The sequence below is a fragment of the Bombus affinis genome, chromosome 6 (genome assembly GCF_024516045.1).
Source record: "Bombus affinis isolate iyBomAffi1 chromosome 6, iyBomAffi1.2, whole genome shotgun sequence".
NCBI lineage: Eukaryota > Metazoa > Arthropoda > Insecta > Hymenoptera > Apidae > Bombus > Bombus affinis.
The window spans coordinates 14,301,736-14,319,240 of record NC_066349.1 but is presented as its reverse complement, the minus strand read 5'-3'; the positions used below and the strand labels follow the sequence as shown (position 1 = coordinate 14,319,240).

At 32.1% G+C, this 17,505-nt stretch overlaps 1 protein-coding gene and 1 long non-coding RNA gene across 3 annotated transcripts in view; one reads left to right on the top strand and one right to left on the bottom strand.

Moving 5' to 3' along the window:
• Positions 1-17,505, bottom strand: part of LOC126917064 (RYamide receptor-like) — a 46,429-nt gene that overhangs the window by 26,993 nt on the left and 1,931 nt on the right. The window contains exon 1 of one of the 2 annotated variants that reach the window (XM_050723493.1): positions 13,412-13,516. The exons of the other annotated variant lie outside the window; for it this stretch is intronic. The gene's annotated coding sequence lies outside the window, so the exon portion shown is untranslated. Of the gene's footprint in view, positions 1-13,411; positions 13,517-17,505 lie in introns of those variants that run through there. 2 annotated transcript variants of the gene reach the window in all.
• LOC126917102 (uncharacterized) lies at positions 7,219-14,187 on the top strand. The gene is made up of 5 exons (XR_007710861.1): positions 7,219-8,124; positions 8,232-8,508; positions 8,623-10,970; positions 11,598-11,995; positions 13,842-14,187. It is a non-coding gene; the product is annotated as an uncharacterized LOC126917102 (long non-coding RNA).

Genomic DNA, 17,505 nt, shown 5'->3' with positions numbered 1-17,505 from the left:
AGTTTTTTTTATTAAAAATTCTTCCGAAGGAGAAGGTTCTGGAGAAATGGAATATTCAAGTTGCGTGAAGGATGGAGAATGGTTATGGAACAATGTAGTCCGTATATAATTCAGTAAATGTATATCGAATCAAAATGTAAATCGGAACGAACTTTCCGGGCGATCCAATACTATTTCCAATATATGTATCAGCAATTTTCTGAATTTTTGACTTGTCCATTTCTATATTTATGGTTAAGATTGAAAATATTCTTTTCGATAGCTTAATATCAGGATCAAGCATCCTTTTTCTTACATGTGCAAATTTTATGAATCTAAATAAAATAGCTGTATTTTTATCATAAATTATTAATTCTCCAATGAAATGAAATCATTAAAAATTCAATTATATTTTATATTTATTAATGCATACTTCTTTTTATTATTAATGTTACTCATATATTATTATCACCTATATGTACATACCTATATACAGAAATATTTGATGTCTTCTGAAAAGTTTATTGTATTTTCTTATACCTAGATTAGAAATCAATTATCGTTTATATGTGGCATGCAATCGCTATAGTTACGTAACGCATGTTCCTTGTATGTAAAAAATACTTGTTGTTACTTGTATGTACACAATAAATCACTAAATATTAACATTTGACCCGAATGACTTAATCGGAATATCCAACAGACATATCTAATCTCGATACACACAATATATCGTTTATCATCGAAACACCGGTATTAGCGTGTAAAAAGATCGAATTTTTCCTTCCTTATATCGCAAGAAATATCATAGCGTGGAAAAGACAGATCTGTGAACAAATCTTGAATCGACCTCCTTCGAATCCATCACTGTCTAAGCTTAAAACTTGCCTACAACGACAAGTAGATAAGACGAAAACATTTCACTAAATCTTCTTTTTGTAGCAATGCCAGATTTCCCCCTCTGATCTTTTTCACGTGATCTTCCAAAACGATCATAGATTTTTCTTCATTGTATTCTCATTATGGGAAAAAAATTCGGTTAAACTTCTCCAGTTTGTCAGTTTACTTTCTGCTTGATATAATTTCATGCAGTCGATTTTTATTTCGTCGGGACGAGGCAGGTTCGATTAGCATTCATGGAAACTTATTTAGCAAATATTTGTACAGCCGATGAGTTGGAAACTATCATCATTCGTACTGTACCGACGAACAAATTCCATCGAGATTCGTCTAATGGGACCGTTATCGTTTATCGTTTTAACTGCATTTGCGATGAATTTGTATCATATAGTTGCATCAGTTTAAATTATTTGAATTTCTTTTTACTCTCCGTTTATTTGGTATTTTTGGAGCGATATTTCTACTGTAATAGATATGTAATAGATTCTACTTGGTCTTTCTATGAAGTCTGAAAAGTTGATGTTTTTTTATTTTTTTTATTTATTTCGTTATATATAGCATAAGATTAGTTTAAATATAATATAGAGAGTATTCTATAGTATAACATAATCTCTGCAGTATGAAGAATATTCTCGATAGGTTTCATCAGAAAATTCCGAAAACTAATGAAGTTATAATTAAAATTGCAAGTGTACATGCAAAGTTTCTTGATAAAGTGAATGAAATCTTTGAAATGAAAGCTGAATCTGCAAACTTTAAACGCATTCCTCTCGAAACTTTCTTTTCCATTTTCAGAATTTTCGATAATCTGTAAGTCTTTAATACTGTTTCACGAAATTCAGTAAAAAGATTTCTCTTTCTTTTCGCGAGAAGAAAATTTCGAAATAGTAAATTTAAAGAGAATTATTTTTATACCAACCATAAATTTTCAATAATAATAGACCAAAATTTAAATATAGATAAAGCTTCGTTTCCAGATGCAGTGGATAAATTAAATATATCGAATCTTGTTATTTCCACGCTAAAAATGAATAGAAATCTAAATATCTCTACATTCAGTATTCTTTTCGTTCTCTCAGAAAGAAAGACAAACGAGAGCCTGAAACAATACTTATTTCGTCAAAGATAAGTCATGCGAGAACATCATATAAGATATTTTTCCGTAGATACATACATAGTTCAACGGTAAAATACACTTTGATAAATCAATGGAAAGAGTTCCAGTGATACACATCTACAGTATGTCGAACACGAAAGTACATTTCGATGGAGCAGTCATATCGATTTCCTGATAGACGTTTGAACATGCTTTTAGAATCATCTGTTTGCGTTTAGACATTTCAATAATAGCTCTGCGTCAAAGATTTTCAGCCGAATAACGTGAATGACATGCTGAAGGTTCATTCAGCGATATTCGTCGTAATAATTAGCATAATTGTAAATGTCCAATAATAGGAACATCTTTCTCATTATTATCATATTATTTTATCATTATTATTCAAAATATTTTTAACATAGCACCAATGGATACTTTTCCCTTGCTATCTTATAATATAAATGATTTCTTATTAATTTATTGTGCTTGTATTAATTTAATTAATTTATTGTGTGCAGTATTAATTTATGAATAAATACTACTTCCTTAATTTAATCCTAAGAATTTTGTTATTTAATCCTATATAATTCCTGGAAGACTGTAAAAGCAACAAAATACAGGCAGTGGTTGCTCTGGCATAGTTACATGTAAGCTCATTATCCTTCGATGATAGAAATGTTGTATGAAAAAGTTGTTAGGGAGAAAAGAAATTCATAAGCTACTACGAAACTCGTGGAGAAGCGAAATTTCTACTTCGCATTACGTATAATATTCCAATAAAATGTGTACTTTCTCGATAAAGTTTGTCTCTTACGTTCCTTTGTTATCTTATAATATAAACGATTTCTTATTAATTTATTGTGTTTGTATCAATTTAATTAATTTATTGTGTGCAGTATTAATTTATGAATAAGTACTACTTCCTTAATTAATTTAAGAATTTTGTTATTTAATCCTATGTAATTCCTGCGAAACTTTGAAAGCAACGAAATCCAGGCAGTGGTTATCTGGCATAGCTATATTGTAAGCTCATTATCCTTCGATGATAGAAATTTTGTAGGAAAAAGTCGTTAGGAAGAAAAAAGTTCATAAGCTGTTACTAAACTCGCGGAGAAGCGAAATTTCTATTTCGCATTACGTATACTATTCCAATAAAACGTGTGTTTTCTTGGTAAAGTTTGTCTCTTATATTCCCTTGTTAATCGTACGGATGTGTAACGCAAGTTGTACAAAAGAAAAGTTTTGCACTACTCGCTACTTTTTATTTGTCATGAATGCTCGTCAATTATAACTTTTGATATTACAGAAAAACAAAAAAGGATGCAACTACTTAACATATTCATAATTTTCTAGAATATAAAAATAAATGTAATCAACTTTCATTTTATATAGGAAATATCAAATGAATGTAATTTCCTAAGGTGAAAGAAAGATCGTATTTATACGAAGAAAGAAAAGTTTCCGCCGTCAAGAAATATCCTCGCAAACTTTATTAATCCCTCTTCGAAAATGGTAGAATGGTTTCAATAGGATTTATTATAGGCCGATATGGATACTGCAAATTCGAACTTGCTCGCTATCGGATCAAAATTACAATTTCATCGTCCGCTGGAAATAATGTTAAGTGAGAGTTTAATTCCAATTTCGACTAATCTAACTCAACGTATTCGTAGTTACGGGAATACTTTTGTAACTTTTCCACTACAGATATAGAACGATCCCTTTTTCCCTGGTATTTGAAACGCAAATTCTCGAGGATTACATGTTTGCAATTTGAAAACCGATCTCGTTCAAAGAAACTACCTCGCCAATTTCCTACTGCGTTATAAAAGTGTACACTTAACTCAACTATAAGGTTGATTGTTTCACTTAGATGTTATCAAGTTTCACTTTTCCATGACATGTATGAAAATGCGAGAGGAATCTCTTCATGTTTAAGTATAATTTCTTTACAATTTAATTACACTTTTGGAAAATTTACAAACAACTATTATTAACTCACTTTTATTAGTTACTAATCTTTTATATTAAATAATTGTCGCGTAATTATTTTGCCAGACAACGTATAAGAATTATATAAGAATAATTCGAACGATTTTTATTAATATAAAAGGCAAGAAATAATATTAATTTTTATAAGTATGTGAATAATTATACTATTTTAGATAAGAGAAACTAATCTCCACTGTGTCTATAACGTTGTTCCAATTTTAGACAAAGTCGTTCTAGTTACCACAAGTGATTCAAGTTCTTTCTCAGATTGTGCCCAAGTAGATTTATTCTATTGTTTCAGAGGAATTATATGTCGTCTGACATGACATTCCATTAAATGGAACTAAAAATGAGATGAAGTGGGACAAAGTTCTTTCTACCTACAACGTCTTCCAGTCAAATGACGTTTTAAAATTAATGCAGAGAAACCGTCCGATTAAAGTACTTTCTTACTGTAATGATATTTTTGCGTTTCTGTTAGGTACATTCTTGTGCGTCCTTTGGTCTTTTTCTTGTTCCTTTTTAAATATTTTAAACTTTTTAATATTTCGACATCTGCTCAATTACGTAATTACTTTAACAAGCACATTATCATAATCATTTACTTTTGGAACAAGTGGATTTGCATCATTTTTTCACTGAACCATCTCATTTCTTTCTTTCTTTCTTAAAAATTATTATCACCTTTAAACTTATTTAAATGGGTATAAGAACTAGGTTACACGTCAATTATTCTTCGTAAAATTGATCGTGTCAGTAAAGAATTTTTTAAATTTTTATACACACTATTTTTCCCTTTTGTTCATGTATATCGATCCGGGGTAGCGTGTTATTGAATTCCAGTGGAAACGATCGGTTAAGGTGACTCGAGGTGCGCGAATTACATTCGTTGCGGTGGAACTTTCCACATAAATTCAATTTTCATCCGGAACTAGCGCCTATTAGTCCGGTCGAGAAAATGGTACGTACACCGGTGTGGTCGTATTAAATCGTTGAGTGGATTTACATCTACTTATTGTATTTTACCAGTTCACCGTTCTTGGATTTCTGAAATTCCAATAAAATGTAATTTTCCGACCTGTTTACCGCGAGAAACATGAAATTAGTGAGAAAAGAGAGACATCAAATTGTTGGATAATTTTTAGTTTTTAATTATTTAAATATTTTCTTCTCTATCTAAAAATTATTCTTCCAGGATCGAATTGCAAATTTTTGACAAGAAAATATTATTTTATTAATTATTAATAATGGAAGTAGATTCTGTTCTGATGTTTTCGAGAAACAAAGGCGTAATAAATTAGATTTTAAGCCCAGCTGTACCGAAAATAAATACATTTATCGTTTAGCTGTTATTATCGAGTTAATTCTAATTAGAAGTAATGTTGCTGCCGTAATTATTTTATTCCAGAATTTATGCGTTTCGATAAAAAGGTCAGAGAGTAGAGAAACGAAACGGTAATCGGAATGTTGCAAAAAATTTCTATGTAAAACAAAGATCTTTCTGGTAAGAGATTAAAATATCTATAATAAATATAGATAATAAAATATTACTATGTCACAAAAATAACAGACAAATTATGTTTCTGTTATATTAGCAATTAATAAAATGTAAAGGATAGCGATACAATAGCAGAGAATGTATTAATCATTTTTTAAGATACACGTATCATCAAATGGAATAAAAGGGATAATATTTTGACATATATATCGTGTTTTCTATTCATGAAAAGCATTGTACAATGAAGTAGCTAAAGAAAAGCTGAATTCAAATAACGGTACACGTATAACTGGGCGATAGTGACAGCTCTGCTAACCACCCTCGACGCTTTAATCCCACGTGCTACGAAATTCGGATATTTTTGTGTCGTTTCTATGGAGCGATACTGAAATCCATGGTAGTTTAAACAGCCGACAGATCTACATAGTTAATGAGACGCAGGCAGGGGCTGTTCTTCCTAACACTTTTGTCCTTTTCATTCCCCACATGTCGGACAAAATATCGCCTCACATAATTTCCACAGTTTTCCTGCATTTCCAACCAGAAAGAAGCGATACGTCGTTTTTCGACACGTGTAAAATTTTCTTTCCATGCTGGCTCTTTCTATTGATTTCTAGTACATTAGTAAGCTTGGTAACATTAGTAACATTAGTAACATTGGTTCGTTTAGTTATTTTGATAAACGTTACTATTATTGGCGAATTAAGATAAATAGTTTTATTTAAGAAATTGCGAAGTAGTATATAAAGGGAAAACAAATAGATTTACACAAAAATGTTTCATAACCTTTCTTTATACATTGTGCTTTTGTATTCGACATTAGCTAATGATCGAATAGACATTATTATAATCCTGAGATTATTAAAAGTTTACAGTATGTTACTAAATTTTTTGTGTTTGTTCATTAAAGACAAGTCGAAAAGATATTAAAATTCTATTTAACCAAACTACTACTAACTAATGAAATTTTATTTTTGAAATCATATTTTATATTACAATTTATGTAGTATAACATTATAACATTATGTATTAAATTAATAAAATAAACTAAAAACTGGGAAATTGATAGGAAGTTATTTCTAAATATTTACTTGTTTTCTTGTAACTTCAATGATAAAACATTCATTTGAAATACTGAACTTTAATATGTAAACCGTACACGAGTGCTCAACAAGCTACATTTTACTCGAACAACGTTAGCACGAATGAACAGGCATTATAAATTTATCTAGAAAATGTAAGCTTTAACTTAACCTCTCTTCCTTTTTATTTTATGGAACGCCAGCAACAAACTGTTGCAATATATTCAATCTTCAAATTCTTGGCCGAAGCTCTGGCACGAGAACGAAGACGATTTATCTTCGCGTTAAACGTGAATTTTTCAGCATTTTGTACTCGACATTATTTTAGACTCGATTTTTTTTTTTTGCAACGATCGTTAAAATATCCTTCCAGAAAATAAAAGCTTCGTGGACGAGTCCATGTCTCGCTGACACGATCTTGAAAAATTTCCGCATTCTCCACGTTGAAGCGTAATTCTTGCTCGCCGTGTTTATACATTCTCCTCGAAACTCGGGCGAACTGGTAACTTTCCGGTACTTTTGGCAGCTATGGGCCAACATTCGCGGGAAGTCGACCAGATACTTTGTTTCTATATCTTTGGCTCGGAAGTCTCGGCTCGGAACAAGAATGCTTTGTGCATTAAGCGCTGTGCTTTTACCATTCAACGAGACGCAGTTCAAAGGATTCCTGAACTAGAGAAATCAGCAACTATGCATGTATCGGTTTCATTAGTATATTGGTCAGAATGGAATGTTTATTAGCTTACACATTATCATAAGTTTTACAAGCAGTTGGAATATATTACGATAAGTGGTAGAATTAATTATGAAACGAAACAAATGGAATAATGCTAGACATTATAACAAATTACGTATCAGTGACTAGGAAACTGCAAATTTAACTTATTATTATACTCTTCTGTGTATGACTGGAAATATCTATAATGTGATTCGAAAAAATAGTTTCTCGTAAATTGTTTTTCTTATCGTAAATTCAGCAATCGTATGATAACTCCGCCAATTTTGTAACTGCGATTTGAGTAATTTCACATTTTTGATTTACGTTTTTGTCTTTTTTCTCAAGAGCGTGTAACAGTACCAGTTACAGGTAAAGAGCCATCGATCGTTAATGTGTCGTACTCATGATGGCTGCCTCACCACGATGATATTTCGCACGATCCTTCAGAAGAATCGAAGAGGTGATGAGAAGGATGCGGTTAGCTATATCGTTCCGATGAGTTCGATGCGAACCTGACGCGAACACGCTAGAAGCGAACTCGATAGGAGCAGTAGTTCAAGAATCCGTCAGGGGAAATACGATGCATAGACGGGAAGTTACAATCGATGTGGTACGGAAGTCGAAACGCCTTCCGTCTCCTTGCTGTGTGCGCGCCTCGAACCAAGGAGTCACAAGCACAAACCGTGGCACTGCCAAGACGAAATCTTCACATGCGCCGTGCGAATATCTATGGCGCAGCAAACATGCAGTGAATAGCATAATAGTTCAAGTTAAAATTAAAGCGCAGAACTGTTCAAAATCTTAGACAAGACACGATGCGATATTAGTGAGCGATATTCTTGTAGCTTCTTTGCTCGAGGTAGCTATCAGTTTTTGTATAATTTCGGTCTATTGTAGCGTAAAATTTCGTTACATAACAGTTTCGCTTAACATTAGAAGTTTAAAATTAAGTTGCGGTTATTTTAGTAGAACACCGTTGATCGTAAATTGCGTTTGGATTTTACTGAGTGGTTCCGGCATCTGGGATACTGTTCCGCACTAGCGACGTGATACCACTGGCTCCTCCGTAACCATTTTGTGAGAGGAACTCAGGCAGCCCTTCGTTCCATCCTCTGGTCACGTACTGGAGGGTGTGAATTGGCTCTTACTGTCTTCTATATCCTTAATATATGTGTGAAGTAGAATGTTACAGAATCGCCCAGCATCTGATGTCTCGTCCCATATATATGGCAGCTTATTATCGGTTAGTCTATAACGATTTTACGACACGAATACGTAGTCGACAGTTCGAACCTTTTGGATTGGACCGTATAAATTTTATCGAGAGAAGTATCAGCATTTGTTGCTTGATTTTCAGGTAAATGGTACGAGCTCGGAACTGAATGTTTGCGATGAAATCGAACACTGTTGAGATCTAACATCCGATACAGGAGCAAGTTCTCGGCCTACGTCCCTCGCCATAAACTCTTAGGTGTTGCGATGGACTAAAACGTTATGTGTGTCTTCATTCGGATCGATTTTGGTTGATGCGACGAACGTCGAATGGCCGCATTATTTTATTTATCAGGTGCTATTCCTAGCTCGTGTCTATACTTATTGCAACTTCCACCTTAAATACAAGTAGAAAGATGTAGGGTCATCGTGGATTACTATATAGCGTGGGTATGACACAGGATCACTATAGTTGTAGGGTAACATAATTATTGTATCATCAGGACAAGCGTAAGAATTAATATTTTGTTTCGGAACGATTGTAAAACGTGCGCGATTATTTGTAGCATCACGAAATTAGAATACATTGAAAATACATTGTCATATAAATTTGCTCCATATAAATTTCACATTATCATATAAATGTGCTTCATATAAATTTCACATTGTCGTATAAAGTTGCTTCAACTTTCTTCGTTTGCCGATTAGACACTTCCCACTATTCAGTGCCTGGAAGTTTCCAAAGTCTCGTCTTGGTCAGTCTGCTTTAGTGAGTGATTTCCCCTTGTACTTCTCGAACTTACCGCCTCTACCAAAATCTAAGGTAAATCCGACTCCGTACAACTTCTGAATTCCGAAGTAGAATAAAGAAACAATAAATGGTTACTAGCGTACATATATTATCTGTCTAAGCGTGCGTAGTAGTTAGAAATGGGAAGATATTTTTCAACAAAAGTTTTGCCTCATCTTGTAATGAAATTCGCAGTTAGAGATGGAAAGGTTATTTTTAACAATGTTAACAATTTCATTTTATTCAGTTGAAATTTGCAATCAGAGACAATTAGACAAATTTTGACAAGATTTTCATTTCACTCAGTCACACGATTCTATTTTAACGTGATCTTTATTCGTTTGTATATAATAGAAATTTATACATAGAGACGACAAAGTATTTTTAATAAGAATTTTGGTTAATTTACTTGGAACGAAATTTATAATTAGAAATGGCAAGGGAAGTTTCGAAATAATTTTACTTCGTTTACTGCATTGAAAGTTTGCAACTGGGTGATATGTAACTATCAGCGATAGCTTCGTCCGACGTTTCGAAGCCGACATGTTATGATATGTGATAGTGTGACATTTTCGATGAGTAATTTCACAACAACATTTAATGACAGACAGACTGCAGAATTTCCAGAATTCTGAAACGAAATTAAACAAACCTTCAATTTTCTTCTGCTGTAAAAAGGTACAAAATAATGTAATATTCTTCAAATAATTCTCAATACAAGTGAATTAAAGAAATAAAATCTCCCAGTGCAGAGAACACTTGTCTAACTAGTTTATTAACGAATGGCTAGATCTACTTAAACATACTGCAACGTAGACCAGAATTTACAGAAGCTATTTACCTACATAACTTTGTACGAATTTAATCTATGACGAAAGTTGCAAGTATCCTTAACGATGGGAATTATTAATAATGAAAAGCAAGATGTAATCCTCTTTTGGTATACACACAAGGAAAGTTCTATGGGTGTAATATGTTTTAACATCATTACGTCATACATTACGTAGATACATTTTAAAAACTGATAATATAATACATTACATGTCACATACATAAAGTTGCACATAACATTTTGTATATTATTTGCATCAAATGTTAAATGCAAAATATTTCAGTAATTACCATTTTTTTTTTTTTTTTTACGAAAGTGTACAATCGCCTGTGTATTTCACATTTAATTCATAAAATACAATTTTTCATTCTATTTCATTTAAAAATCATTAGATTATAAAATGTACCGAGTTTCTAGCGAGATCGATTACTTGTCTGTGCAGTATCTGAGATAGAATTTTTAGGTTTTAAACGTCTCACAATATATCGACGAGCTAAAACGGGAGATTAATGCACTTTTCAAACGCTGGACATAATGTTTTACACTTTATAACATTGATAACTAAATTTTATCGTGGATGAAAAATAACTGTATGCTGATTTTGCAACACGAAGTGTCATTTGTCACATCACCTTTGCGTCACACCTAAGTTCTACATTCTTCCTCTAGTTTTTCTACATTTTTTCCGATGATTATACTTTGCATAAAAAATAGTATCTTTAACAATGATCGACAGAAAGTAAAGAAGTAGTCTTTAATAGATACACTTCGTGCAGCCACGCTACTTTCATACAGACGCTTTCAAATCTAAGAAAGAACGCAGCTTCTTTCGTACTAACGGCGACACCTCAGAGCTTTTCATTCTATTACGGTAAGTCTCTTCATCCTACGTTCGTTCATTTACATTTTATGTTCATATAATAACAAATTTCAATACAAGCTACGATGCCGTTCTTTGCTTCACTTCCCGTTAGGATTTCACTCAGAATCATTGTGTGAAATGAAATGATCCTCGCCATACTTATAATAGGTGAAAACGATACAGCGTAATCATAAATTAAAGCATCAAAAAAAGACATGCATTGATGTACCTTTATCCAACACTTGACATGATTCGTAGAGACAATTTGTAAACTAATATTCTGTTTATAACCGTCTATTAAATTTATATAATATTAAATCTCTTCTTGTTTAATAACTATTGTATTTTATGAAAAATATAGGTCTGAGAATCATAGTATATGTAATATGTAAGACAGTCTAGCATTATAGTTCATGAAACAGTGTTCTGTGTTTATTGTTACAAAAATTTATTTTTTGAAGTTAAGGAAACGTATCGCGGTAAAGAATAAAACTAGCACTTAATTAATTATGAAACTAAAGGGATGATACTTATGAGGTCTGAAGTACGTGACTAAATTCAAATTTTCCGAATTTCCCGACTTACACCACTATGATTTTCATAGTGATAGTTTAAGTGACTTCTTACTGCTTTTAGTTAATGTGCAAATTAATGGAACCCGCCCTAAGTTCAGGGACAATGCTGAACGCAACACGTGATCGATTCCACGCGTGTTCAGGTAGTTTGTGAATTTTACACGCCGCATTATCCGTGCACCTACTGCATAAACCTCGGCAACGTGACAGGCATTAACGCGTAACCATAACACTCGAGATATCGCGTGCCGCTAAATTACACCGGGGATGGCTAACCAGGATAAACGATCGATATTTGCTAATGCTTCTCATAGTGTAACATTATTCTTGACGCAATCTGAGCTACCCTGGTGATAGTAGATATCTTCGAAGAGCGTGCAAACTGCCCGAAGATCACGAGGAACCGTCTTATCTAGATGAATATGCAACATCCTCGATCTATCACGCGCGTTCTGACTAGTAAGTATACTGCTTTGGTAACACGCACGTTTCTTTGCCAATAGATGTGCGTGTGTACGTGTATTTGTGTATGGAACGTGTTTGCTGCCGACCAAGTTTCAATACCTAGGTTTTCTTGCATAATAATTTACTAATTAATAAAGTAAGTGAATTGACGAGTGGTAAATTGATATAAAAAAAGGTCTGTGGCTTACGGTTTACCATTAGTCAATTCACTTACTTTATTAATTAGTAAATTATTGTTCAAGAAAACCTAGATGTATGTATAAATAAATATATGGATGATAAATAGATGAATGTGCGTGAAACTCGATTGCTGTGGATCCAAGTTTCATTACATATCTAGGTCCTTTCGCGCTATAATTTATAGTTATAATATTATTATATTATAATATATAATATTCGTGGATCTATAAGTGGCGAGTTGTAAAATTCACTTGTAAAATTTACTTGTAAAGTTTTCTTCGTTTTATTGTGAAATTTTTACAGAAGAAAGGCATTTCAAACGCTGATAATAAAAACGTTTTATTCATGTTCTTTTCCAAGAAAACAAAAGAACGCCCTAGCATCTTTGATTTCAGCAAAATATTCGTCGTGTCATACATCTATTGTGAGCATATCTGTAATTATATCGCAAAAAAGTTGCATTTAATTAAGTCATGAAATTGTGAACTCCATGATAACGGACGTCATGATAACTTTCTGTTATCAGCATCCGAATTGATATTAATAATTTGTAGTTTATAAATTGCACTTCACTAACGATATTAATCCAGTCGTGCAAGAGAACTCTAAAATATTGTGTACTATCAAATACTCTCGAATACTCAAATACAAACTTTTTTTAAAACATTTGAGAAGAAGAGCAAGCTTTCACGCATCAATACGGAAAAAAGCGAAAAAAAATCAGTAAATTATCGCTATATATACTAGCTATAGCAGCGCACGTTTGTATTTCTTTGAGGATTCTCGGATTCGTGACGTGCGTAATGAATGTGTTGGATCTTATGAGGTATGAGAGTAGTGTGGTATGTAATAGGATGTAATGGAGAGACTATGATGGAGAGAATTGATCATTTTAGAATTTGAGGGATGGATCTTGAGGTATATAGATTACTTGTCTGACCATATATACGATTCTATATATGACCATATATAACAGCGTGTAGTTTGAGGAGAATGGCGTGTTGATGAGGATAGAGGATGATAGAGAGCGTTAATTCCTTTTTTTCAGAGCTCGAGAGATGGAGCTTGAGAAATATAAATTGAAAGATGTGTAGCATGTGCTGAAGTTGATTTAAAGGGTTTCGAAGAAAGATATTTTCCTAATAAATCCACGATTCATTTTTTATGCTTTTTCATGGTTTTATAGTACATCCTTCTAGTGAATTTTTATTTTGTTTGCATGTGAATTACCTTGTTAAATGTAGTATAGGAAAGTTGAGCGTGCAGAAATTGAGTACAAGTATGCTTCAGATATGCATGTGTCGTAACTGGAATACTGAAGATATTATTTTAATTATACAATTATACCTCCTACGTTGACAGAGAAATGTTTCATATGTGTATTTTGAAACCTCGCATAGAATTCAGTGAACTGAATTCACGTAATTTCTCCGTTCTCATACCTTTAAATTCTAAACTAAAATTCTTTACACACAAGCTGTATTATTTTTATTACATAGATCTAAAAAAGGATCAATTGTATGATTTAATATTCTTATGAAACCATTTTAAATATTTACAAAATTTCTAATTATTTTCTTTTCGATAATAATTTATTAATCAATGTTTGTAACAATTAAAAATATTCAAAATTCCATGTTGAAAACGTATTATTTTTTAGGAACATCGTTGATTACTTGGCGAAGTATATATATGGCGAAGATACGCGTGTCCGTATGCCACTTATCAAAGTAAGTCCAAAATAAACACACGCGATTTAAATCAATGGATCAGAACCGGTGTACATTCGTTATATACGTATGTACAAAGCAATCACTGTAGATATTTCATGTTCTAGCACGCGATATTCCGTGCAGGAATTTTAACACAATTACAATGAAAATAACTGTTTAAGCTACATTTGTCAAAATGCGCGATTTTAGTTTTTTGCACTTTGAAGTGTTCAATAAATATATCGACTCTGGTTACTGAAATTTTTCAGAATTTCAAAAAGGATAATGACTTCTTTAAGCGAATAAATATTTTATTTATTGAAGATTTTTTGATATTTTATTTAAGAACGAAAACATTAAAATTATATATTTTGCATACCTGCATATGTAGAATTTTGAATTTTCCTTCTCCTCTTATATTAATCTAAAAAATAATTTTAATCGTACTTTTTGTTATCAGCAAGGAGAACGTAATTTGAAACGTGGTATATGAAGACGTAATTAAAAGAAAAAAGAAATAAAATGAAATTCTTTAAAAAAAATTCGTCTATCACGATACAAGCACAGAAAAAGTTTGTTTATAAAAGTAGAACATCCTTAGAAAATGTCAACTAAAATGGAATTTTATGTTTCTATCGGATGCGTGTTCACAAAATTTTTATTCTTAATTCCCTTACAAAATTTTTGCATAAAATTCGCGTGCTTTTTTGTCGCAACGTATGCGCGTAGCTTGACTTTTCGAAATTAGTTAGCCAAAAATAAATTTTCATTATTTTTTGCAAATTTTTCCCCATTCACATTTAAAACTGAGATATTCAACTTCCCAAACATTTTTTTCTTCCATTTTAATACTCATCGTCTTCGCGTACGATTTTTAGGAAAAAATTTCTCTTTAGAAATAGTCCGCAAATATTCCACTAAATTTTAGCGTTCATCTCGTTCTTGTCTTCTACAAGAACCTACAATTCTACAGAATTCATTTCCGCCTCATAAAATAAACCCATTTAAGACACTTTTATTACGTGATTTGTTACGATCAATAATTAATGAGCAATCTTGCGGAAAAATTATTATTTGTTTTTACATTATCAGAAACGTACGTCTGATTCTTCGTTTTATCACGGCTAATCAATGTTTATGGTCTCAGCTTGCCTTACGCATTCACGATCGAGAAAACCGGATATCTCGGCAATACGTGACCACAAAGAACCACGAAATTACTTGGGTGCTTTCTAAAGATTGACTGATTTTATAATGAAGAAAAAAGAGAAAGTGAGAGAGAGCGAGAGAAAGAGGGAGAGTGAACAGTCTATAGAAAGATTAATGTACAATTTCATTTTATTTTGAGTCTTATAGTTGCGTGTCGTTTACAGCTGCGAACACAGGATCTGGTTAAAAATTATTTCAGATAAGATGACGTTTCTTTCTTCTCAATAAAAGAGAATTATTAGGTTGTCCGAAAACAATTTCTGTTTTATATTATTTTATTGAATTAGGTATGATTTATTGCGTTCTATTTCTATTATTATGTTCGTGCATAATTCAATAAACTAATGTAAAACAAAAAAATACTGTGAGTCTATTATTTCCTTATAAAACGGAAGAGACTTTTTGAACAACCTAATACAAAATATCTGTCTCCATCTTTAAAATATTAAAAAGCAAATTTGTACTGCACATATATAAATCCCATATGCGTTCATTTATTTTCTATCACAACATTATTCTTACCTACTAACGTAGCAACTGTTAAATGTCACGTATTATCTCGAGGACGCTTTTATAATAATAGAATAAGTCTCATCTTCGTTTCAAAGGCATTTATCTCAAGTAATCCGGGAGGTTGGATTTAATGGCGAAAGAGATTTAACTTCTGTTGAATGTTCCATTCCGGATGAAATATAAAAATTACGTGATTACGATTAAACTGGACGTGTCATTCGTTTTTTGGTTGTTGTTTTATATAAAAAAAGAATTTCATTTGATCATTTTCTTCCTGAGTATTATGACAGTTCAACATTGCGTTTATGCAACGTTATTTGCAACTTTTTTCGCTTGGCTTATGTAATTGTTTTGTTTTATGTTACAACATTTTGTTTATCATACTAAATTATTACGAAAGGGAATTTTAAGGAATAGCTTAGTGTTCGTCACTACATCTTCCATCTAGATCTTACAATTTTAGTTATACTAAACTATTTCTTTAGAACAAATTTTGTTTATGTCTATGATGCACGTAGTTGGCTTGTATCCTGACAAAACAATATTTTAAATCTTAAATTTTAATTTAACTTATCTTGAAACTTATCTATCTATCTATCTTTAATCTTAACTAATCCTGCACTTTAAGTCAGAAATAATTGATCGTATTAATTCCTTTGTATATGTATGTCTTGTTTACGTTTTGTTCATCATAATGATGTATTTATGTCAGATTTAATACATTTTCATCTTCTACACGATTCTTTAAGCCAAATATTTTTACATAGAAATCAAATTATAGTGTTACGAAATTTATCATTTTCAAATTTACTTTTATCAACCATTAGAAAGTCAACCAAATGTAAGGACGAAAATGCAAGAAACAGAAATTCAGTCGATTCGATAAGTCAAAAATCAAAAGTATACAGTTCTCCTTGAAGGTTGATTTAGTTATATATTTAACTTCTATAAGCGCGAACTTGAGTATCCAAGAATAAATCGTGATCTATGTTGCAACGCGATAAGAAAACATTTAAAGCGTAAAATTTCCTCTAGTATTCGTATAAAATCTATCCAGTGGTCATTCAATTCACAGGCAGAAAAAAATAATCCGGTTTTACGAATATCATAAAGAAAATGATTTCAACGATAATGCTAAAAATCTTACAGTCTCGATATCGTTAACCGATCTTCCGAGCTGAAACAACGATCTCGCGAATTGTTCGTTAAATGCACGCCAATAAAACAGTTACGAGCCTCCCTTTGTGCCATTTTCAGTACGGAAAATTTTTAGAATACGATCATTGCGATTGTGTACGTTAAAGGACGATAAAAGAATGGAGGAAAGTATGAAAAAGAAGAATTAGCTGTCGCCACTTTTGTAGATTTCTCTCGTATAATCCTACTTTTTGTTCTTTGGGCGTACCTTCATTTTTTCCCATTTAGCTACTTCCATGTTCGATTTATAAAGCGACTGGTTCTGGAACGAGCAATCGGTAATGAAGTGGACTTTTCAGATGATCCGGACCGAGTTCGGAAAATGACGAATGAAGCCAGATCCCTTTTGAGGATGAAGATTATATGAATTTGAAGATAAAAAAATTAAGTGGATTAATACGAATCATTTTTATATAAAATAATTATTTCAACTTAAGTGTATCTCTGTTGGAATAGAAAGGAATATTTCGTTATTCGTGGCACGTGAAAAATATTTTTACGTCTTCTGCATTGAGCGAAGCTTCTCTTGGAAAATATTTCCCGGCGTTTCATTATAATTTTTATACGAATGTTGTATCATTTAATTCTTTTCAGAGGAAACGAAAACAAATTTTATATTTCTTTTTCTCCAATTGGAGAGATTCCAGAAGTTTATAGTTAATATTAACGACCCTTTCGTCACGTGTTCTGAAT